Source organism: Cavia porcellus, unplaced genomic scaffold, assembly GCF_034190915.1.
Source record: "Cavia porcellus strain 051 isolate PalLab524CR breed Dunkin Hartley unplaced genomic scaffold, mCavPor4.1 scaffold_6, whole genome shotgun sequence".
Classification (NCBI taxonomy): domain Eukaryota; kingdom Metazoa; phylum Chordata; class Mammalia; order Rodentia; family Caviidae; genus Cavia; species Cavia porcellus.
Window position 1 is genome coordinate 30,451,575 of NW_026947489.1, and position 22,989 is coordinate 30,474,563.

General features: G+C 37.1%; 1 protein-coding gene across 4 annotated transcripts in view; it reads left to right on the top strand.

Moving 5' to 3' along the window:
• Positions 1–22,989, top strand: part of Gpr176 (G protein-coupled receptor 176) — a 133,695-nt gene that overhangs the window by 14,452 nt on the left and 96,254 nt on the right. The window contains exon 2 of one of the 4 annotated variants that reach the window (XM_063250298.1): positions 19,705–19,832. The exons of the other annotated variants lie outside the window; for them this stretch is intronic. The gene's annotated coding sequence lies outside the window, so the exon portion shown is untranslated. The remainder of the gene's footprint in view (positions 1–19,704; positions 19,833–22,989) is intronic. 4 annotated transcript variants of the gene reach the window in all.

Consider the following 22,989-nt stretch of genomic DNA (forward strand, 5'->3'; position numbering starts at 1 on the left):
AGAAGGAGTTAAAGTGGTCTGAGGCACAGTGAGATTTTTGGTAAGAAGAACACTTCAACCCATTGGTGTGTAAGGATCTATTTTTTGACATATAATGTAAGATTTAAGTAAATTTTGTGGAATATAATTTTTCTAAGTATAATTTGTTTTCCTGTTGTTTTGCATACATAAAACATTAAAATTATTTCTGTGTCCTTTTAATCCGTTAGTTCCCATGTATCTTGAGAATGTAGCTATGGGATCAAATGCAGAGCCCATAACTTGAAGCAGGCAAACCTACCCCTCGAATGAGGATGGCCCAAGCTTGAGATCTGGAAGAGGAGCATACCTGGAACATCTAGCCAGGATAGTTTTGAGCCCCATTTTAGCCATTAAACTTGAACTAGTGGCATACCAGATGTATAGTTATTTCCAGAATTCCTGTTCCTAGTCTAGCTCAGTCATTTATTTTAAAACTTAATTAGTTATATAGTTTTATTTGTGTAAATTTGGTTCTACTAAAATTCCATCATGAAACTAGGGCATTATAAAGGATTATTGACAAAAGGGAAATAATTATGTACAAAACCTCTTAAAATACTTCAAGGCATTGTTAAAAACTCAGCAAACTAAGTGTGTAGTCTTGTACCTTCCAAATTATCACTGTATCAATTTTAAAAAACCCTTTCCCAGTACACACAAAAATTTCTTTTGATACGGTATACTAAAAATTCAGCTGCTCCTGTTCAGCTAGTTGGTTATTTTTTCTTTTTTTTTGCTTTTGTACTCCAAGCAACTTATAGAGAAATATTCAAACTGACTCAAACAATATTTTGATTGATGGCCACACTGGATTCTGAGGAATCCCAGGTAATAGTTCTGGGAAACAGTTTTGGAGTATTTGCTTCACTAAATATGAACAACTTTCAGACTAAGCCACAAATGTTAGGTACCTTGATAATTTAAGTAAAAAAAATTGTTTTTAAACACTGGAATTAAATCTGGGAGTTTTACGCTGAGCCACATTCCCAAACCTTATTTTATTTTATTTTTTTACTTTGATACAGGACCTCCCTAAGCTGTCTAGAATGGACTTGAATTGTGACCCTCTTGAGTCTCCCAGAATACTGGTACTAGTGTACCACCACACCTTGCTCTGGTTTTGTCTTCCTGACGAAAGTTTCTCGCTCTTGGTAAAATTTTGGAGTTAGAGGCAATATCAAACATATAGTCTGTCTTTATGACTTCCTCACTTTTTTTGAAGCAGTTTTTTTTTTTTTTTTTTGTCTTTTTCATTTTTATCGGTACCAGGGATTGAACTCACGACCGCCTGCTTGCAAGGCAGGTGCTTATGCCGCTGAGCTAAATCCCCAGCCCCGAAGCAGTTTTAAACATAGAAAAGATTAACAAATTATCATAAACTCCCCACTCAGGAATAATACCTTAAGGTACTTGTTTTACAAGTCTAAAAATATTTGTCTCAAATCTTTTTGAAATAGCTCACTTTCATATTTTATAAAACTAAAAATGTTTCAGGCACAGTTGATTGTCCCCTGTGCCTTTCTTCAGTCACTACTATCTCTTTTCTTTGGACTCAGTCACTGTGCTGTGTTTGGTATAGAATGTAAATTTCTTGTTTCTGCACTGTTTGTTCGGCCTGATTCTTAACTGTTAGCACAAAATTTTTACCAGTTGATACTTCATCAATACCTTTTAAGATGATTCCACATGTATTGTGATTTCTGTTGTGGTTTAGATATAAAATGTCCCCCAAAAGACTCATGTATGTAGGGGAGGGACTTTTGAAGATCATGGGAGTGCGGTATTCCTGGTGGGTTAATGCACTGATGAGATTATGTGCTACTAGGAGATAGGGCCTTATTGGAGGGGTGGCTCATGGGAGGTGTGACCTAGAAAGGTGTATTTTTGTCCCTAGCCGGAAGTTATAAACTGATTTAAAATAGAAATGTGCCTATGAAATAAGACAGGCAGAAGTTTGAAGTAGGTAAGTAGGTAGCATAATGTATATGGAGATGTCACTGCAGATTGTGGAGTTTTACAGATCCTAAAAGAGGTCAGAGGTATTGCTAAATGGAGTCTAAGGCATAATCTTTCCATGAGAGAGTGGCTGAGAGGCAGTGTTGTCATCAGGGTGACGTTTGGCTGCCTGTGGTGACACACACAACTCCTGTCTGTGTGGGATCAGGGTTGGGCCCTTGCTAGATGTCCATCAACAGACGAATGGATAAAGAACAAGGTATTTATACACAGTGGAATAGCACTGTGCTACAAAAAGGACAAATCTGAGTCATTTTTAGGAAAATGGATGCACTTTGAGATGATACTATTAAGTGAAATAAGTCAGACACAAAAGCTTAAATACCACTTAGATTTTCTTACATGAGAAACCCAAAATATAAATAAATTAGAGAGCAAAATAAAAGATAGATAACAGGAAACAGGGAGGTAATTGTTTTGCAAATGTGAAGAGAACTAGGAGATAGAGGAGGGATGGAGGAGAGGGGAAGGAGATAGAAAAAGAATTAAAATGTGTTATGTACATGTACCAGCTCTTTACGATGAATGTAAGCATTATGCAGTACGAATATTTACTAATAAAAATAAAAAACAGCATGGCCCTTGAGTTTCTGTCAACTCCTGGGGAATCACTCTCTACCCATCCATCTGAGAGGCTTAGTAGCAGGACTGAGGATGTTGATTAAGGTCTGAAAACAGTGGAATATTTCGACAAAAGCCAAGACAGCCAGAAGATGTTAGACTGGAAGTCCTGATTTTTGCACAGATGATGCAAGTGAGTAGTCAGATAAATCATCTGTTGTTGATAGGGCATTTATCAGTATAGTAATGACTGGTCATCACTTATTCCATCCACTTGTGTGCACATAGCTTTCAGCATCTGTGTTTAATTAAACTGTTTGCTTTGTGATAAATGTAGATTCATGTACAATTGTAAAAAATGGTAAAAATGCCTGTATCCTTTATCCAGCTTTCCCTGCTGATAAAGTCTTGCAATATATGGTATCTGGATACCTGTGGTTTGTGTGTAAGGTAGTTACTGTATCACAACCAAGATATTGCTGCAGATTTTTTTTTTCCACAAGGACTCCTCTTGTTGCTTACATAGCCAAACCCACTTATCTCCCACCATGCCCCCTCTTTTTTTTGCAACCAGTAAGCTTTTCTGCATTTCTGTAACTTGGTCATTCAGGATACCCAGGGGTGGGTAGCCAGTGTACAGTGTAAGGCAGGGAAGGAGACATGCTTTTCCCTTTCCTGCCCTTTTCCTCCTGGTGCTTGGGGCTGCCATGAGCGGTTGCCCCTGTGTCATGCTACCCTGCCTTGGAGCCAGCTGTGGTTTGAAACATATAAAAACTATAAGCTAAGTAAACCTTTCCCTACCTCATTTTGAGTGTCAGGTATTTTGTATCAGCAACTAGAGAAAAGTAGTCAACACAGTTCCTTTTTATTTTTGTTCCATTTATGTGACCTTCTTGAATGTATATATGGAAAATATCGTAACTTTTCTGATTCTTAAATCACAAAATATTTTCAATTTAGTTCATAGTATGTTCAGTCAGACAAAGGAGACAGACCACCAAACTTGATCTGAAATTAAAAATTCTCCCTTCCCCAAAATACCTGTTACTTGGGAAGAGCCTGAGGTTGAATAAAAGGGTCTCTTCTGTGTCCTTGTCCATTTTGGGTTTCTGGCCATTTTTCTCTGTCTCCCCTGCCCCAATTCGTGCTACACTGGTGGTGGAGGATGGAAATGTGGGAGGGACTAATACTGTCCTAAGTAGCTTTATATTCTGACTGTCACCTATTTCTTTAACTATGATGCCCTCTCCCATTCTGTCCTCACCCATGTGAGTGCTGTTTGACCACTGGCTTCTCTCTGCTGAGGCCTGTTTACCTCGAGTACTGACACGACTCTACTCCTTGATTTTTTGGCTTGGGTCACACCTGTCACATGGGAACACACAGGACACTTTAATGGATTCTGGGAATAGAGGTTGCCCACAGGTCTCTTCTCTGAGTAGCTCGTCAACCCATGTCTTGCCTTTCAGATTTCTCAGGCATGAACGTGTGAACCCTAATGGGAGGGGGCACACATCCAGCTGTCTGCACAGGCTTTTTGAAGTGCTTTTACTCAGCTTGAGGGGAGGGATGCATTCCCCTTCCCTCCTGCCTGGAAAGAAGTGAGCACACCCTCAGTTCTCTCTCTGTTTTCATGCCATCTACACTAGTGAAGGTTTGACTTTTATCTTCTTGAGTGCAAGGATTGTAGGCCTTTATTTTTAAAAGAGAGCTTTAGCCAGGCATGGTGGCACATTCCTATAGTCCTAGTACTCTGGGAGGCTGAGGCAGGCGGATTACAAGTTTGAGCTCAGCCTGGTCAATTTAGCAAGACTTCGTCTCACAATAAGAAATAAAAAAGGGCTAGAGATGTAACTCAGTGAGAAACCCTAAATGCAGCACCTATTACTGAGGGAGGGTAGGAGAATGGGAGAGTTAAACATGAGGGTGTGAACTCACATGCTCAGGGATGATGAATGACATCAGATTTTTTCTATTCCATCAGCTGACCTCTATAAGAAACTCAAAGTAGGATTTACTGAGAGGATTTCAGTCAAGGTGCCTTCTCCAAAGTTCCAAATAATTTATAACGTTCCAAGTCAAGGAATCAAATGCACAGTATTAAGTTTGATTGAATTCTCTGAGCAAGGATGTTTGAGGACATCTGCCTGGCAGCAGAGGGTGTATGATATTTCCCTGGGCATCCCTTTGTGTGCTCTTTTAGTTACACTTTTATAGGTATAAAATTATATTTGCACTTTTAATTGCAGCTACTTTTTGTTGTGGCTTTCTTAGGACAAGAAACACTTTCAGCTGCTGTTAAGTGGAAAGGAAGAATAACTCTATGAAGTCAACATACGTGTGAATTTAATTTCCAGGAACACAGAGTTCAAGAGACTCAGTGATAAAATAATCAAATTTTGGTTTCCAAACCTCCGCATTAATTGATGAGAATAGCACCTTTTTTATTTGTCCTGTTGTTTCTGTGACCTGCTCTGAAGGTTTCGATCATTAGCAGCAAGGACTGTACAATGATTAGAGATCCTGAAATGACACTTTCTGCTTTATTGCATGAAAGACAGGATTAGGGATGGGAGGTCAACTGCCTGTTTCTCTGCAGGATGCTATTATTGTTAAGATTTGATGGGATTTTTTTTTCTCTGAAGAGCACTAAATCATTTTTCTTGTTAGTACCAAATCAATGGACTCTGGCTGTAAAGATCATACCAGGCCTAGGAGAGGATGCAGTAAGACTGACTTGGCCCTGCTCAGCAGTGAGGTGACTGCTGTAAGTCACTTTTTCTGCTTTTGTGATTATAATCACAAGGCAAAGAATCTTAATGTTAATGTGCCTACAAATTTCTTGTTAAGATGAAGATTCTTGAGTTGTACCAAATTAAATTCTTAAGTTTTTATTCTCACAGTTATAAACTCACTAGCATCTTTATCTTCAAGCAGTTACCCCCCCACACACACACACATTATTTTGTCTTTAAGGTCTCTTGCTCTACACTAGTTACCTTTCCATTACTAGGACCAAATAACGGACATATTCAATTTAAAGAGGTGATTATTGGCTCATGGTTTCATACATTTCAGTCCATGGGTGGCTGGCTCCGAAGCAGCAAATGCAGAAAGAGCCAAAGAGCCAGCACCAGAGAGAGAGAGAGAGAGAGAGAGAGAGAGAGAGAGAGAGAGAGAGAGAGAGAGAGACAGAGAGAGAGAGAGAGAGAGAGAGAGAGGGAGAGAGACAGAGAGAGAGAGACAGAGAGACAGAGAGACAGAGAGAGAGAGAGACAGAGAGAGAGAGAGAGACAGAGAGAGAGAGAGAGAGAGAGAGAGAGAGGAACAGAGAGTGAGTCAGCTGGACAGGATCTCCCCCTGGTGACCTGCTTTCTCCAGCTGGACCCAACTTTCTAACAGCACATTCAGCTATAACCTCATTAATGAGTTAATCCATCGATGAGGTCAGTGCTCTCACAATCTAGTCACCTCTTTTGTCTCACCTCTGAATATTGTTGCACTGGGGATTAAGACATCAATAAATGCATCTTTGGAGGACACTTTATATTTAAATCATCATAAATCTTGTTTGAGGAAAAGGAATACTTAATCTTCACTGTTGTAAATGAAAAGGAAGAAGAATATTTTAAAATTAGTTTATCATTGTGTCAATTACTATTGCTTGCCTGCAAGCAAGCGCATTTTCCTTGATATAGCTTTATAAGAAAGAATTAATAATGACAAGTTTTATTAGATGAGAATTTTTTCATTGATGTGCAGAAATGGTTATGAGTAGTAAGGATTTTAGATGATAACTCAGAACTTTGGTAACATCCTGCATTGAACAAGCAGTGCTCAGAGAGTAGCTTCATGCAAATCACTATACTGATGAGCTCTTCTTCTGCTTCTGCTGCTTTTTTTTTTTTGTACTGGGGATGGAACTCATGACCTCCGGTTTGCCAGGCAGGTGCTTACACCACTGAGCTAAATTCCTGGCCAGTTCTTCTTTGTAGTTGTAGCAGATAATAGAGATACCATGCTGCCTGAAAAGACTCAGATGATAAAATTTGATGAATTATTAGCTGAACATTCAAGTTGTAGAGCCTTAGAATCTGAAATAAATTAATATAAGTGCAAAAGAAACTAGGCTGTGGCCAAATGAAAATTTTAGTAAAGTTTGAAAATATTTTCTGTAGTTGTGGTCATTGTCTCTTAGGCAACAACTCTTATCAGATATGTTGTTGATATGTTATCAGATATGTTGTTGCTGTGGCTCTTGCTGATATGGGAAGGGATGGTGATAAGTGTGGTTAAAGGGCTAGTGGATTTAAAGCTTTATTTGTGAAGTGCCTTAATTTGTGTGTTTTAGAGATAAGTCTTAGTCTCTTATACATAATAGATATTTTATAAATGTTATAGAATGAACATAAAAATATGGTGTATTAAAAATTAAATTAAAAGAATACTTTTGTTTTATTAAGGGATACTTCCTTGTAATGGGATTTATGTTTGCTGGATCTTACAGCGACCCAAGATTCCTGTGACTTGAGAGAAAACATGCAGAAGAGATCTATCAGAATTATCAGCTTCATTAAGGATATCACATGCATTGGTATAATATTCTTTTCTCTAGGCTAGGAAGCTGTCAATGAATTATTTTCCAGCTGAAATGTCTGGAGTGGGAGCTCTGGCTTCTTTTTCTTTCTACTGATATTTTTGGGCCACTTTCTCTCTGGGTAATGATTTTCTTTGTTGATGTTGCCTTTCAGCATAATATATTAGTTCAGACTGAAATCAGCCACTGTTACCTTGTACCAGAAAACCAGAGAACTACAATCACAGGTAGAGGCAATATTTTACATTGTAGAAGTTCATAGTCAGGATGGTCTGTTATGTGAAAAAGTATTTGACTATGCCCAAAGCTATTCCTCTTCTCAGGATAACGTTTCTGGGATTAAAAATCCTACATCAGCTTACCCATAGTGTCACTTGGGCAGCATATTTATATCTTGGATATCCCAAGCATCACTCAGGCAAGTAACCAGTTGATTCTTGTACTGAATAAATTTGATAAAATAATTTTTATATTTCATGGCATGTTATGAAATTAACAAAACATTTTGTTAATTATTACTTTTTGGTCATCCTGTATTTAAATAATTGGATTGATCAGTGGTTAATTAGTCTATAGCCTTTGATCTTGGTCTCCAGCAAAGTCATAGAACTTGGGTGAAATGTAGACAAATTTTTGGCCAATGGAGTTGTGGTTCCTAACTGAAACCTTCAGGGCCTGATTTTTACTTTCTTTATTTCTATCAGCATTTTGGTCTGAGCTGTGGCCAGTATTGCACATTAAAACTACTCACAACCTCTTAGGGTTTCTGTAGCCCTCATCTCATAACTTTTCCAAATTCCCCCTGTAAATCAGTTCCAAAGGCTCTGGTCATATGGCCAGGTTAGTCACAGCAATGATCCCACTCTTGGTTCCACTTTATTGATTAGTTACTTTCTTTTCATGGAACAAAATATCCACCTAAAATTTAAAGAAGACGAGATTTATTTTTGGCTAACAGTTTCAGTAGATTCAGTCCATCATTAGCTGGCTCCAAGGCAAAAACAGCATGGCAAACAATACGATGGAGGGACACTTTATTATCTGGTCAGGAAGCAGAGAATGAAAGGAGGAGCAGGGATTAGAATTCAGCCTTCCAAGTGATACTCCAAGGTCCTGACACCTTCGGATCAGGTCTCACCTCTGAATGAGAGAATTTGGGGGGACATTTTAGATTCTAAACCATAACACTCTCGATCGTTCTGCTTCAGCCTCCTGAGTGCTAGAGCTATGAGTGAATACCATCACACCGGAATTTTCTCTTTAAACTTTCTTTGAAAGCATTATTTTATACATTTGTATCACATTCAGTTATTATATCCAAGTATTATATTTTTAGATATTAAGGGTGTTGCTTGGTTATACCATCATAAATATTGTTGTAATGAGTATTTTAAATTAATCTTTGTCCACATTTCTTTTTTGTTGACAGACTAGTTTTCTAGAAAAGGTGTTACAGAGTTTTGTTTGTATATTCTTAATACTTGCAGTTGAAGCTCTTAATGCTTGAGAGCTTTTCAGAAAGGCTTTTCCTGATTGAAGAATAACCAGTAAGTAACTTAATTTAGCTTATCTATCAGTAAGGTAATGTTGAGAGGATGGAGCTAACATAAATCACCTTATACAATGACCATAAAATATGACTTATACTTTAGTGCTTTAATTGTCTATGCCATATCACTAAGTGCTTTACTACTACAACGATCTGTTAAGAGAAAATAAATTATTACAGTTGTGCTTGTGGTGATACAGAATTTATATGTATGAATATCTAGCCTGATGTTCTTTTATTTCTAATGAAAAATCCTTACTGCTGTGATTCCCATCATGACAAATTATGACACACGCTCCTACTGAGCTGGGATTCTAGCTACTCAGAAGGCTAAACAGGAGGATCCAAGTTTGAGAGCAGCCTGGGAAACTTAATGAAAACTGCCTCAGAATAAAAATTTTAAAAATGCTGGAGATATAACTCAATGTAAATGAACTTGGTTCATTCTCTAATTAAAAAAAAAAACTTCCTGTGTAAGTTATGATGACTCTCACTGAATTTTTAAGAATATTGCCTTTAAATCTCTTTAGGTAATAATGTTCCCTGCCCTGCATCTCCAGAGGATCTGTTCACTGGCCACCCTTCTGAGTTGAGATGCGATGTTTTACTCTTTGACTTTTTGGATTGTGTTGGTGAGGGGAAAGCACCTCGTGTTACTTGCAGCCACCCACAGTTGCTAAAATGCACACTCTAGTAATTCTTTCAAAGAGGGTACATGGGAAACAAATTTGCTGAATTCATTAATATAAAAAATTCTTTGTTTTTCCTTCAAAATGAAGTGTCAGTTTGGCTGAATATATCTTTTTGGGGCACACAGTTCAGCCCATTAAAATGGCAGACCATTGAGTCGAAAAGATCTCTTTTTCCTTTTGTCTCTTGTGGAGTAATTAAATCACTGGCTTCCTATTTCCTAATGTGTTTGGTATAGATTTTTATGAATTGCTCTATCCTATCTACCAAAGGTATTTAAAAATTAATCAATTATTTTTAACTGACACAAAATTTGTACATATTTATAGGGCACTGTGTGGTGCTTTGATACATGTATACACATTTGTTCAAATCAGGGTGATCAAGATGATTTCTCATTGTAAGAAACTGTTCTGTTTTACCTTGAATCTTAACTTTTTCTCTTTGTGTCATTATCCTGCCTTTCTGTCTCTTTATCCAAGCAAATCTTATTTCTAATGGTAGGAATTGTGCTTATAGTTTCTTTTTCCCCCTGTTAACACTCAGCACTTGGCTAACACATAATATATGCTTCATAAGCATTTTGATTAATTTTCTGATGTAATATGAAGATAGAGTGAAAATTAAGTAATAATTTCGTGTTCTTAAATCTCAGAATGCAAGTTGCTTGAGAGTTGATCTGTCTTGATAGCTTATTCAAGTAGACTGTTTTCTCTTTGTTTTAAAGGTTCTGCCTGGATCATCAGTATTGTGTTTTAGTCTCATCATGGTACTACCCTATTTTGGCTCTAAAATTGTATGAGAAGGTACTTCTGGCATGTTAGTTAGTCTATGGGAATTTTTTGTTGTTTATTGTCAATGTTACCAGCCACTTAGGTTCGCAGGCAAAGGTTCATTTGCTTGCCCCGATGGAATCAAAGGAGACCATGTATTTAGGTAAAAAGAAAAAAAAAAGGATTTACTTAAGTGAGCTTTAAATAAATGCTTTGTTATTTTTACTTAAATACATAGCCTTCTTTGATTTGGTCAGCAGCAAGCTGCTTTTAAAGCTGGTGATATGTTTTTATCCCGGTTGTTAACTGATCACAATATTATTGTATAAATGATTTTATAAATGTAATGTCTATTATTTTCTACATAAAACAACTTTGGAATATTTCCTTGGTTAAAAGAATATATATAAATATATATTTATATACTTATATGTTTCCTTGTCTGTTCATCTGACTGATAATAGATATTTGACTTAAAAGTGTTAAATGCTATGCTTTGGTTCTCATGAGTCATGTAAAATAATTTTTAATGTAAATAAATAATTGGGGGCTCCTTGGGCCTAGAGAGCTGCCTGATAAAACTCCCCTTTGTGGGTAAAAATCTGCTGACTGAACTAATTTGCTTCAATTTTTTCCACTGACAGGCAACTTCTCCAATTTCTCTTGAGTTTTACTGTGACATACTCCAACAAATGTTTCTAAATAAATTATTGTAATATATATTATGTTGGTCATAATTAAGAAATCAAAGGTTTTTCTATGTCTAAAACAATAAAGTTTTCTTAAAATAGTAAAATGTTAGCTGGGTGTGGTGGCACACACCTGTGATCCTAACATTTTAGAGGCTGAGGCAGGAGAATCACCATGAGCTCCAGGCCAACATGGGCTACCTAAGCAAGTTCAAGGCCAGTCTGCAATACATGTTGAGGCCCTGTCTCAAGAAAAAAAATTAAAATTTATAAGACTAGATTTAAACCAGTTTATATTTTACTAAGATATTTTCTTGTGTTTTCCATTGTTAGACTTTTGGTTACTTAGGAAACTAAATTTTAAGAGTTAAAGCTTATTTAAATGTTGACCTATAAAGTGCTTAAGAATTTATTTATGACTGGTTTAACACCTATTATTTTAGTTTATGACACACCTTATGTATCTGGGACTGGAGATATAAAAGAAATCTTACCATATACTGATGACTTCCAAAGGAAAGTTGTTTATGATGCAGACTTATTCAGGGTTATGTATATATGATTCTTATATATATGTGTGTTATATAAGTTAGATATACCTACATGTTATGTAGTGCAGATAATACTATTCTAATGATTAGAGATTGTCATTACTACCTATAAATCACATCTATAAACAATGACATTCTACTTAAAAGACACTTTACCTGAAAGAATTAAAGATATCATATTACAATGACAGTTACATACCCATGTTTACAGAAGCAAAATTCATAATAGCTACTTCTTGGAAGTAGCCTGTATATCCATCAGTAGATGAATGGGTAAAGAAAATATGGTGTAATGGACTACTACCCTGCTTTAAAGAAAGTTAAACTTGCCATTTACAGGAAAATGTGTATACCTTGAGACTATAAAGTTAAGTGAAATACTTGAATCAGACACATAAGCTTAAACATTACATGGCTCCTCTCATATGAGAAACCCAAGCTATAAATGATGAGCAAAATAAAAGATGAATAATTGAATGTAAGGAGAGATATCTTTCTCAAATGGGATGAGGATCAAGAAATGAAGGGATATGAGAAAAGAGGAAAAGGAATTTAAAAAGAAATTAAGATGTGTTATGTATATGTGCCAACTCCACACTAGGAGTATTATGTATTATAATGAAAAATACAGTTGTTAAAAATAAGTTAGTGAGGGGCTGGGAATTTAGCTCAGTGGCATAAGCACCTGCCTTGCAAGCAGGCAGTTGTGAGTTCGATCCCTGATACCGATAAAAAAAAACGGAAAAAGACAAAAAAAAAAGTTAGTGAACAAGGATTTATGCATGTAGTTGAATATCTTATAGTTAGATAAAAATAACCAATTGATAAAATAAAAATTTAGATGTATTTCAGAGATCATAAAGCCTAATGTATTTTTTTTTAAATTTTAAAAAGAAAAAAGTAAAAATGATGATACAGAATTTCAAAACAGAATATTAGGGAATTAACAGTGGTCAATGTGTTGTGTATTGTTTTCAGAGTAGTTGTTTGGACTACCACACATGTCTGAAAAAATGATCAAACACTGAAAGCACAAGCCATTCTTTTCGTTGGGCTAACAGAGATTAGTAGTATAATTATCTATCTTGTGTACACACACACATATAAAATCTTTTCCCTTCTTTCTTTCCTCCTTTACTTCATTCAATTTGTTCCATCCTTTTTTTAAGCCATTTTCTTCCTTTTCACTTTCACAATATCCTTTGTACATTTTGGATTCCACTAACTCTGTCAGGTTTTTATACTAGGGAGACAACACTATGTTCACCCTTGTGAGTCTGAACCATTTAACCCATTAGCATGACTCGAGTTACATCCATTTACATACAAGAGACTCGAGATTATCCTTCTTTATAGCTGAGTAGCTTTCCATTGTATAAAAATACCATATCTTTCTTATCCATTCCATGGTTGATGAGCAATCTACCCCTGATTTTTTCTGGTTCCCTGTCACATGGAACATTGTTTTCTCTCCTTTGACTTTCAGTCTGTGAATTTCCTTTCAAGTCAAATGTATTTCTTGTACATAGCATATTGATAGATCTTGTTTCTTGATCCACTCTGCCTGTTTCATTTTATTGGTGAACTGAGGTCATCTACATTAATTGTTATGACTGACACACGCTGGGTCATCTCTGCCATGCTGTTTTCCTGCTGTTGGCTTCCTCCTTTTTCCCTCGGTTCAGTTGCTTGCCCCACTTGGCAGTCCCTCTCTGCTGCTGTTCCTGGAACTGTGGTCATCTTTATGTCTCTATACAGTGTCCTTCAGTACTCTTTGTAGGGTTGGTTTGGTGTTCATGAATTCCTTCAGTAGTTCTTTGTCAGTTTTGAAAGATAGTTTTGTGGCGTACATCAATCTCAGTTGGAAGTTTTCTTTCAGGACTTTTAACACTTTACTCCAAGCTCTTCTTGACTTGATGGTTTGTATTGAGAAGTCTGTTGTGATTATAATGGGCTTTACTTTATAGGTGATCTGTCTCTTTTCTCTGAGAGCTTTTAATATTCTGTTCTTGTGCTGAATTTCTGTGCTCTTGATTATTGTATGTCTGAGTGTAGATTTATTTTGGTTAGGGCTGGTTAGAGTTCTGTATTCCTCGTTTGTTTGTATGTCAGGTCTTTTCCCATGCTTGGGAAGTTTTCTGCTATACTTCTTCATAGTATTTTTATGTCATTTGTGTTGACTCTTGCTTTTTTGTTGACACATGTCTTAAATTATTTTTCATTACATTGTCGTGCAGCTACTGAATTGTTGTTTCCTGGTGCCTTGTTATTTTTAAGAGACCTTTCCTTTTATGATCACTAGCTGCAATCTGGTCTTCAATATCTGAAAGTCTATCTTCTGTTCATTCAAGTAGTTTTGTCAGCTTTCAGTGTAGTTTTTAATTTCTTGGATCTTTCTTTGAATCTGTTTCATGCCTTCTAATTCCTTCCTGTATTGTTTATTCAAGGTTTATTCAAGGTTTCCATAATTTTTCTATGCTCTTTTTTTTTAAATCTATTTCCTCTTTAGATATACTCAGCAATTCTTTCATAATAGTTGTCATTTCTTCTTTTACCTGATATATTATTTCTGATCTGATTTCTTTTACAGCCTCATGGAGTTATTTCTTGACTTCCTTGCTATCATTTCAGAAATTTCAGGTGTGTCAGTTCCAATTTCTTCTATATCAATGTCTCTTGGATTTGTTCTGTGTGGGAATAGAGGTCTGGAATTGCATTTGTTCCTTCATCTTGATATTTTTGTGAGTTCCTACTGATGAGACAGTTGGGAGGTTCCAGGTGCTTCCCATATTGACTGTCCATTTGCTGTATAGGTGAATGAGCTAGACATCTGGTTTTCTTCAAACCTAGTTTCCTGGGGAGGCAGTGGACCATGGGGCCACACTCCAGACCCTGTGGCTACACTGAGATTCCCTGATGGCTGTGGGCATTAGGGTTGGGGCTGCTTCCCCCAGCCTGTGCTATCTACTGGCAAGAAGGTACCTGATGACAGGTGTGCAGGGGCATGTCTGGCTGCTTCTCCTGGCCTGTGCTGGCTACTGACCCTAATGGTTTTAATATAATAATGTCAACATAATTGTTATGCTAAAATGCTATGTTTGCTTTTGATTTCCAATTTTCCCTATAAAGCTTCCTAACTGTTGTTATCTTTTAACATTCTACAAAAATTTGATTTCTAAAACAGCGATCATTGGTAAAAGAAATAATGGTTCTCTGGCAATATTTAATATTTCAAAGTATTTAATATCCAAATAAGATTATGAAAGTGAAGCCTAGTGCTTCCACTTCAATACTGGCATAATTAATCTTCTGGTTGTTTAATAACTGAGTCTTAGAAACCAAAGCTAAAGAAAGTAACTGAGCTTTAAGAAGGCAGACAATATTTTGGCCCTGTCCTTTCAAAGTTAACCAAGACCCAAGGCATGGGAAAGTCCCTCTAAAAGTATTCTCCACTCTGGTCACCCAACCTCCTGAGCAGGGAGATTGTTGGACCCCACAGAGCAGGGGTCAACCAGTGTACATTGTGCTAAAAGGGAGGTCACTAAAATGTCAGATGTCTCCTATGTTTCCAAGGAAGTATAAGATCAAGCAAGATCATGACTCACACTGGTAGAAGACATTGGAAGAGAAATACACAAGAAAACAAAACTATGTGAGAGTTAAGAGACTCTGTGCATGGCTCCAAAAGTAACGTTAACTAATTTTAATGTACATAAAGGTTAATTTTGATTATGACAAGTCTCTCTTTAACTGTTAAATACCCAGAAACAACACCAAAAAGATATATAAAAAATAATAGTAATATAGACTAGATATAAAAAGGAAGCTCCAAACATTGTACTTGCCTCTGCTGGCAGTGTTCAACTACATGTATAATTTATAATGGTTTAACAATGTTAAAAAGCCACAGTGGTCACTGTAAAAACACCAGAAGAACCTTTAAATTCCTCGGCTAAAATTTTCTTTAAAAACCATACACCCCACAGTCTCTTTATTTTTTTTCTGTTTTCCTAGATGCTGTCAAAGTTGAAATAGTTATCCAGATGGAGCCAACAGTAAATGTGCCAGATTCCTTTTATTAGGTTCCCCTAGGTTAACCCTCTGAAGAGAGTTCATAGCTATTGACTCCCCCAACATGACCTCTTTTGAAGGATCCTTAGATTAACTCTTTTTTTTTTAAATCCATGATTGCTGGCCCCCTACACTGATCTCTTTCTGTTGGAAGCAGCTAGGTTGAGACCTTTGCCAATTTTCATTAGTGGCAGTTAGAGATACTTCTTCAGAGGGAGGAATGTAATAGAGCACGATGGACAGTTTAGTTAGTACATAAATAAGGACAGCCTAAAACAGAGTTGGATAAAAAAGATCACACACCAAATTAATACTTAATTCAAGAAATGCCACTAGTTAAGCTTAAAAATGTAAAACAAAACAAAACAATCACTGACAGGGAGAAAAAAATTAAAAATTAAGATAAAAATGGATAGAGAGCTAAGGACCCTTCCTCCCAAAAAAGAAAGTTCTTATGCAGAGTATGCTAGGTTACTTGACAGATCCTCCCTACTTCCAGACTAGACATTGAAGAACATTAAAAATGGAAAATAACCAGTTTCTTTTGAACTTATTTTCTTTAAAATGAGTGAAGTAATGGAATTTTTAAAACTACTTACCTATTTAAGAACAAAACAAAGCATGGTAACAATTCCACTTTCAGAATCCCCTTGTGATAAGTGACCACCAAGAACTATATATTTTTAAATTTTCAAAACACATTCTCCCAACCTCTTGTTTGGATGATATTAACCCCTAGTATATGTGGGTTCCTTTTGTTTGGACGATATTAACCCCTAGTATATGTGTGCTGTTTATGGTTGGAATAATGAGTAATATTTGCTAAACAAATGCACTAATGACTGGCCCATAGTAAAAACTGTAAACATGCTTGAAAATAAGTATGCTTTGTAGTCAGAATCAGAATATATGATTTTATACTGTTCCATTCAAAAGAGCCACTCTCAGCTTCTCTATAGGCTCATCCTCCATGCTTCATTCATCCTGTGGTCAGATTTTTTTCCCTTTGGTCACTTAACTATCATTAATTGTAACTTTCTGCAAATGGGTAACCTTCTCACAAAGGAGCCTTATTAGTATACATTTACGTCTCTTCTGACTTGAAAAACTTGAACCAGAGAATTTATGTGAATTTATATTTTTATGAAATAAGTTGACTATTACTGCTTTCTTTTCTGATTAGAGCTGACAGAAACTGAGTTTGCCTTTGTGTTCCCAAGGAAGAGGCATTATGAGTCTCAGGGTCAGTGGTATGCTGTGAAGTAATCAACAGTGGGCTTCCATTAAGCCCTGATGTAGTGTTTGTGGTTTTCACAGGGCAGCTACTCCAGGCATGTCCAATTTCAAGCTACCAGTGTGAACTGGGAGCAGACTCCAGCACACCTCTCCATGGGCTTAGTTTCTAGAGGTAGATGAAATGGGGTGTGGTGTGTGTGTGTGTGTGTGTGTGTGTGTGTGTGTGTACGCATGTGTGTGTCCTTAGACTCATTTGTTGAGAGTGTTTGGACATGCAGGGATTCACTGCTTTTGGTGTTGTCATTTGTTCATTTGTTTGCTCTACAAATATTTATCAAGAGCCTCTTAAATGCTAAGCATTGCTTTAGGTGCCTGGGGCATAGTTGGGAAACAAAAGAAACCTCAGCTTTCATGGTGTTCACATTCCAGTGAATGGTATACAGAGAATTTTAAATTCAACTGTGTAGGACCTTACTATTCTCATGTTTTGGGACAGTTTTAATTACGTTCCATAATACACTATTAAGTAAAGAACCTTAAATTGAGTTCCTACAACATTTTAATTTATTAAATGAAGAAAATTGTATGGGCTCCTTTTAGTGTTCCAGGATGTGAAGCACAGGTTATGGAGGAGGAGGTGGAATTGCTTTCTGAATCATTTCCATGGTGGAATTTCAGAGATCTAATTCTTGTGATGCTAGCAGGATTGGCTATGTGCCAGTAGGGATGAGTTAAGGAGCAGATAAGGGTCTTCCTTGGAATTTCAGATCCCTAGCTAATCCAGAGGAGGTGATTATAGGTTTCAAACCATTACCTGTTTCATTAAAAGTTAAGACAGCTGAAAGCTTACAGCGTGGATGAGCTTCTGGAAGCAAAAATCTCGTCAAAGATTGTGAAGACCCACATCCTAAAGAAGGGTGGGAAAGGGAAGGTAAGGCTGTTTTGGGCAGAACTCTAGAGAGAAAGATGATGTATACATTGTGTACAGGGAAAGATGATTTCCCTTTATCTTTCTGAGTGTTCAGCTGGGACTCCTGCAACCAAAGAACAGAGGAGTTTATTAATATGTATGTCTCCTATGTGCATAGATCATCATCCATTTTCTGCAATGATAACAATGCCACATATTGGATAATTGATGAAGACAATATATTTAGTTCATTGTGTTCTTTTTAGAGGGTTATCAGAACCTCCAAATCTGATATAAGGGAAATATAACTCCCAATCCTTTAGATGTCTAATATGCTGAGTTTGTGTGCTATAAAAATCAAAGAATGAATTCTAGGAACAGTGAAGGTTAAGTGTAGGAAGATATTTAATAAGGTGAGAGAGAGAGAGCGATCGAGATCGCACTCCTGAGAAGCAGGGGGTAGGGGGTAGCCTGATGGGTTGTCATGGACCCTCCTATATAGGAAAATTTTATATAGCAATACCCACATGGGTATGATGTGCTATGATTAACTGATAAGAATATTGTTGCTTAGGTAATAGTGATCCAGCGGGGAAACAAGTCACATGACGGAGGTGCATGGAGAGAATAAAGACCTTTTCTAGGAAATGATGGAGGCCTTGGTCACCTTCCAGGATGACTGATGTCTATCTAGGTTTCATTAGGCTTGGTGTTTGTCCTTCAAGGAAGTATACAAACCTGGTCATTTCTTCTTTATCTGGCGGCCTGGTCTCCAATAGCTATGTCTCTAGCCACACTTGTGTTTCACCTTTGTCCTGGTGCTCTCAAGGGCCTAGCCCTATCTGACTGCCTATAATATTTCTGCCTAACTTAGCTGCCTGTGATATTCTGAAGATGAAGGATTCCAACATGTAGGCAGTGACATTCAATGTGGGCCTTCTTTCCTTGAAGTAGAGGACATTACATGGCAAGAACAGACAAAAGCAAGGGAACATGTGGCACAGCGATAGGTTCGTCCTCCTCCTCCCTCCCATAGTAAAGATTGAACCAGGGGTCTATGCACTGATCTTCAACCATGTTCATTTTTTATTTTGAGAAGGGTCTTGCTAAGTTACCCAGATTGAACTCAAACTTGAGAGTCTCTTGCCTCAACCTCCTAGAGTACTTGGATTACAAGTGTGTGCCACCACACTGGACTGTCAGCTGACTTTTGCAACAAAGCCCTTCTCACGATAGGCATCTTTCTCCTGAAATAATGACGCTCATCCATTTATTAGAGTGGAGCCCTCATGACCCAATCACCTCTTCAAGGTAGGTTCCATTTCCTAATACAAGCGTAGTGATAATTAAATTTCAGTATTTAAGTTGAAGCATTGAGGGAGACTTTCAAAACCATAAAACATGGAAGACACTAAAAATAATGGATGTGGCTTAATTAAAGAGGTGACTTTAGTGTTCTGGCTTTTGCAGCATCTTCAACAAAGAACAGTAAATTTTTAGAGAAGCGGTAAGGGCAAAGGACCTTAAGACTCTAGTAATAGCAAATTGTGGGAGGGCAAATACAATCATCTATCACTTAATGGACTGTATTCTGAGAATTGTTAGTAGGAAATTTCATTATTGCATAAACATTGTGTACTTATGTTAACGTAGGTGGTAGAACCTACTACACATGTAGGCCTAGACTTCACTCCGAGGCTACAAACTTGTACACTATGGTATTATACTAAATACCATGAGAAATTATAACACAGTAAGTATTTGTGTATCTAAACATAGCTAGGCATAGATAAAGAACAGTAGAATACTAGGGGTAGGAAGTTTATAATTCCATTTTAGTCTAATGCAGTATGTGACTGAATAGGTTAAACTTACTGTCAGCAAGATTAGTAAAAGTAAAGTTTATGTAAATTCATCTGGTGCCCACTCCAGACTGGTAAGTGTCTAAAGTAAGCTGTGCAATCCACTCTTGCATTTCCTGGCTGGGGAAATGGGGAAGGAGGGAGAGAGCACCACTGTAAATTTGTGTTCTGCTTTTAGGCAAATGGAGAGTGGAGAATTGCCTTCAACTCAAAATAATTGTTCTGCAAAAGTGGCATGGTTTGAGATGCACATTCTGCTATTCTTCAGCATTCTGCTTTGGAAAATGATTTAGGATTTTCAGTGAGGTATGTTAAATCTTTCTTGTTGAAAATCATTGTCCCCTATTTACAGACAGGTAGTATGTTTTGAGGATTTCAGTTTTCCCTTAGGAAGGTAATGTCCTAAGGAAATTAAAAAGCTTTATTTATTTATTTTTTTCCTGGAATGAGGATCCTTCCTAGTTGCTCTGAAATCACTAGTGTGTCTCTAAGGATGGGTTTTGGATTATCTACATTGGAATCACTTAGTAAATACTCCGTATCTCAGAGCCTCTGGAATAGGGCTTAGGAATTCACATCTTTAGTAAACTTTGCCAGTGATTCATAGGTACACTAAAGTTTGGGTACCTCTACTGGTTCAGAGTCATAGAGTAAACAAATGCAGGCTTTTGGAAACAAATGCAGGCTTTTGGACCCTAGAGTTGAGCCAGGGTGGGGTTGGTAGCATAATTTTCCTGTTTAAACACACAATTTTAGAGAAGTAAAACACAGCCCTATCCCAAAGACCACCATGAAGTGACACTTTTCTGCTGGCAGGTTGGGTCAGTTAGTCAATGTGACACAGTCATGATATAGTCAGAGACCACCACATGGACAAAGGGGGAAAAAAAAGCTCCAGGGCTCTTACCTTGTTATTCATCAAAAGCATGATTTGTGCTTTCTTTTGAGGCAGCTGGGGACTTTCAAAGGAATTTGTTGCTAAAAACCGACTCTTTACTTGGGCCTATAACTGCCCAATAGTTTAAGTAGAACACAGTTTGACCTGCATTTGTGAAACTCTGGGTCAAAAGCAAATCCTTCTCAGTTCTGCATACAGGCATGTTAAGTACTTAGGGACTGTCTCTCTAAAAGTTGTCAGAACAAGCTTTATTAATAGACCTCTCCTATCTCATAACCCTTCAAAACTAGTAATACCTATGCCCTTGATGTCTTCATTCTCCTAAAACTATGGTCACCTGTTTTCCAGCAGAGCCTTACATGACTTGAGTTGCTCCTTGAGTCATGAAGATTCAACCTGAACTACAAAACCAGGACTGAGTTACAAGTGCCTCCTAAAACTGGGTCCTTGGCTTCACTTTCAGGGTATTCTGATCCTCTTCATCATAATGTGCCTCCTCCAGATAGGACTCAAGCTGTAGCCCTTTTTTACCTTTCAGTGACAGCTTTTAACCTTAAATTCACGCAGTCATTTTGGTTTTACTTTCCATTATCACTAAAACAAAAATCCACACTGGCTGGTGACAGTTCCAGCTGGAGTGAACATAATCATTTCATTTTCAGTCATTAAAATTTCATTCTGTTAACATTAGTTTAGGAAACCCAGGCATTTGCATGAGGTGATTGGAGATCAGTATGAGTAAACACGTTTTGGTGCCCTTGACTCGTATCTTGTCATTCTAGTATTTGTGTGCCATGTGTGGATTCTATCCACTTCATTTAGCCCACTGTTAAGGGAGAAATAACACAGGTTTATTTGGTTTTATTTGGTTCAATGTTGACATTTATGGGTACGAAAATCGAGAATGGGGGGTTGCCTTTTCCCTATAGCCATATTAGGGCTGGAAGAATTCCCCAGGTCTTGCCACTTTTAGGTGAGTGTGTTTCTTTCACTGGACTGTGTCTTTGTAAATTTTTGGGGGAGTCTCCCAGGTTTTGGGAGTCAAAATGCAATGTTATTTCTAATGTGTTTAGGATTCTCCCTGTGAAACCAAGGAAGTGGTAAAGAATTGTCTATTCAGTTTAAGATCTGGAGAAATGCTGCTTTCTCTGTGTCTTGTTCTGTATCTGTGAACTTTTAAAAACTTTTTCTTGGAGGAGAGGGCACTGTACGGCACATGTAATCAAGGCCAGGCAACTGCCCTTGGCGCCTGTGAGGGCAGGTGCACAGTAATTATTAAGTCCTGTGATAATTGTGCCACAGTTAATTAGTTGGAAGATTTGACTCTAATTTACTTTGGAGACTTACAAGTGATTCAGTTAAAGGACTGGAACAGCTGCCTAGCCACACAGGTGGGGATAGGCTTGTATTTATTTTGCATTCCAATTCTTCTTACCTTCGTTTTACCTAACACGCTTTAAAGATCCACTGAGGCTAGTAAGCAATTTGAGTCAATTATTTTTGACTTGTCAAACTTAAGCAAAACTGTAAAATGTTCTTTTTTTTTTCTTTTGGTATTGGGGATTGAACTCATGACTTTGCATTTTCCAGGCAGGCTTTGGGCCACTGAGTTGTATCCCTGGCCCTGAAAATGTAAAATGTTCCTGATCATGTGGCCACTGTTGCTTGTTGTCTACTCAGTATCCATCCTCTTATTTTTTTCCTGCATAAGGAAACACAATTCTGTTTGGAGTTACAGTGTAACCAGATAGAAACACCCTCCAGCTTCCTTTGCAGGTGTAAGTGTGCATGTGCCATCCAGGTCAGGGAGTTGCTGGGAAGACTTCTAGAATGCTGTCTTTCTGGACTATGAGCTGAGTGAGATTTTTTTTTACAACATGAACAATAAGTTTGTGTTCTGTATTTTTCATGATCATTTCATCAAAACAATTTTGTCTTATTGCTACACTGGGAGACTTCCAGAACTTCCTAAACTCTCATCAGTATTAGAAAATGAAATTTAAAGAGCCTGATAATTATTGTGGTTTAGTCTTTGGAGTGAACTAACCAGGAAGTTTGATCTCATTTCCAAAAGTTTTGTAAGTTTCACCACTCAAAACCAGTAAAGACTTTTCTCCCATGTTTTCAGCAAACGTTACTTTCATGATATTACTGGGCCAGTGCTATTGATATAAAACCAAGTGTCAGGTGATTTGAATTCTCAAATGAAATATCTGATTTATTTATTTGGTTGAGATGCTATGTATTTCAGGCTGACTTCAAACTTTCAGTGATCCTTGTGTCTCAGCCAAAATTTGTATTATTTATCTATCCAATAAATCAGTTATTTTGGTGCCGTACTGAGGATTGATTCCAGGACTTGTGCATGTTAGGCAAATGCTCTATCACTGAGCCATATGAATTATATATTATTTTGTATATTATATAATTATATATTAAATATAATATAATTATATATAATATAATTGTATATTATATCTTGGCTTTGCATTTTTCAAGATGAGGTCTCCCTTTGCAATTCAGGCTGGTCTAGAACTCTGCAGCTCAACCTAAATAAAAGCTTGT